The 2,905-nt window shown below is 37.3% G+C and overlaps 1 pseudogene; it reads left to right on the top strand.

Moving 5' to 3' along the window:
- The first annotated feature begins 255 nt into the window (after positions 1-255).
- On the top strand, positions 256-2,149 carry LOC102286669 (cyclin-C pseudogene; annotated as a pseudogene).
- Positions 2,150-2,905: the final 756 nt, after the last annotated feature.

Raw genomic sequence — 2,905 nt, 5'->3', positions numbered from 1 at the left:
TTGAACCTCTTCTGGGTATTTATCCACATTAAATGTGTAAATTGTATCTCAATAAAACTATGACCAAAAAAGAAAAATACAATAACTGAATTAAAAAAAAAAAAAAAAAACTCAAGGGGCTCTCACCATCACTGCTGAGGAGCAGAGCCCAGCCCATCAGATCAAGGAGCATGGTAACCGGGTGGGCTGGGTCTATGGTCACTCTGTGGGCTGCTCAGCTGGCTGGTGCTTTTTTATCAGGGCAAGCTGTGTCCCATGGCAGGGAAATTTTGGCAGAGCTCACACTATTTGCAATGGATTTTTGATAAACAAGATCTGTTGAAGGAACATCAAAAGGATTTAAAGTTTCTCTCAGTAAAAGAGTATTAAAAATTACAAATATTTTTTACAAATGTTATCCAAGCATTAGGTGAACATCCTAAATTAAGACAAATCATTGCCACTTCTACAGTCTATTTCAAGAGATTCTATGTAAGGTATTCTCTGAAAAGTATAGATCCTGTATTAATGGCTCCTATCTATGTGCTTTTGGCATCCAAATAGAGGAATTTGGAGTAGTCTCAAATACAAGATTGATTTCTGCTGCTACTTCTGTTTTGAAAACTAGATTTTCATATGCCTTTCCAAAGGAATTTCCTTATAGGATGAACCATATATTAGAATGCGAATTCTGTCTTTTAGAATTAATGGATTGTTGTTTGATAGTGTATCATCCTTATAGACCTTTGCTCCAGTATGTGCAGAACATGGGCCAAGAAGACATTTTGCTTCGCCTTGCGTGGAGGATAGTGAACAATACCTACAGAAGGGATCTTTGCCTACTGTATCCTCCTTTCATGATAGTTTTAGCTTGCCTGCATGTAGCCTGTGTTCTACAGCAGAAAGATGCCAGACAGTGGTTTGCTAAGCTTTCTGTGGATATGGAGAAGATCTTGGAAATAATCAGGGTTATTTTAAAACTGTATGAGCAGTGGAAAAATTTTGATGAGAGAAAAGAGATGGCAACTATTCTTAGTAAGATACTGAAACCAAAACCTCCCCCAAACAGTGAAGGAGAACAGGGTCCAAATGGAAGTTAGAACTCTAGCTACAGCCAATCTTAAAACATTCTGAAGAATTTCATAGTGGACCAGTTGGAAATAAACCACTGGACAGATTTCAGTAATGTCTTCAATGGAACACAAATGAATAGCTTGTTTCTGTCAAGCATGTTGGGAAGTTATTTTATTTTTGCAAAATGTTTTTCTTACCTAATTTGATTCTAGTACATAATTGATTAAAATCTATTGTTTATGAAAGTTTGGAAAGGTTCTAAGGGGACCTACAGAGAGACATACATAGACTTTTGAAAATTAATAGCTTCTGATTAGTAAAATTTTTCTTAATTTGGATAATAGAGATCATAGCTTTTTGTTAAGCCAGAAAATATGAAACATAATTTGTTTAAAATTTTCTTTGGTCAATGAATGACCAAAAAAGGAAATAAGTCAAATATATGAGGATTTTTTTCCCTCTCCTTAAGTTAAACTTTAAAACTGTATTTAAGGAATCAAATCTTACAAAGTCCTGGAAAGTTTTGGTGGTGATGATGATAATTTCAGGAAAATTAATCAACTACATATGATTTTAAAATGTATTTTATTCACTAGTTTTGGTGTCTTTCCATGGAGGATACTAGCCCAGCCTAGCAGAAAAGTGCAATATGTACAGTGTACTTTGACATTTTAAAAGTTATACTCCATAACCATTTTGAAATGCTGGGCAAACAGTTTTAAAAATTGCATTTAATTCAGTTAATCAGGCATTTTGAAAGCTAACTGGAGAAAAACCGTAATATGGTTGAAATTTGATAGCATTTTAATGTTATTTTTACTGTGGAGTTTTTTATGTGATATACAAACCCTAGTTTATTTTTGTGTCTTAGTGTGGACTTATAGGGCTTCCTTGATAGTTCAGTTGGTAAAGAATCTGCCTGCAATGCAGGAGACACCAGTTCGATTCCTGAGTCAGGAACAGATTTACTACAGGAATCCTGAGCTAGGAACACAATCAGGTTTCAGGCCAGTTAGATACTGGCTGTTTTTAATTCTCATCTGAGTGTAGGACGTCAGACTAAATGTTACATCAGTGGGACCTTGCTGTCTGTCAGTCAGTCAGTCAGTTCAGTTGCTCAGTCGTGTCCGACTCTTTGCGACCCCATGAATTGCAGCACGCCAGGCCTCCCTGTCCATCACCAACTCCCGGAGTTCACCCAGACTCAACGTCCATCGAGTCAGTGATGCCATCCAGCCATCTCATCCTCTGTCATCCCCTTCTCCTCCTGCCCCCAATCCCTCCCAGCATCAGAGGCTTTTCCAATGAGTCAACTCTTCGCATGAGGTGGCCAAAGTACTGGAGTTTCAGCTTTAGCATCATTCCTTCCAAAGAAATCCCAGGGCTGATCTCCTTCAGAATGGACTGGTTGGATTTCCTTGCAGTCCAAGGGACTCTCAAGAGTCTTCTCCAACACCACAGTTCAAAAGCATCAATTCTTCGGCACTCAGCCTTCTTCACAGTCCAACTCTCACATCCATCCATGACCGCAGGAAAAACCATAGCCTTGACTAGACAGACCTTTGTTGGCAAAGTAATGTCTCTGCTTTTGAATATGCTATCTAGGTTGGTCATAACTTTCCTTCCAAGCAGTAAGCATCTTTTAATTTCGTGGCTGCAGTCACCATCTGCAGTAGAAGTTATTAAATTACGTGATTGTTTTCTTCAGACTTGAAGGAGAGTGATAAATAAAATTTGGAGTCATAGGATATTGATATACAATTTAAGGATTAAAATTTTTCATAAATCAACTGTGAAAATGGATTATTAAATTAAATGTTAACTTCCTAGTATAAAACTGCAAGAATAAAAG

Source organism: Bos mutus, chromosome X (assembly GCF_027580195.1).
Source record: "Bos mutus isolate GX-2022 chromosome X, NWIPB_WYAK_1.1, whole genome shotgun sequence".
NCBI classification, from domain to species: Eukaryota; Metazoa; Chordata; class Mammalia; order Artiodactyla; family Bovidae; genus Bos; species Bos mutus.
The sequence above is the reverse complement of the archived record's forward strand: the minus strand, read 5'-3'. Positions and strand labels throughout refer to the sequence as shown.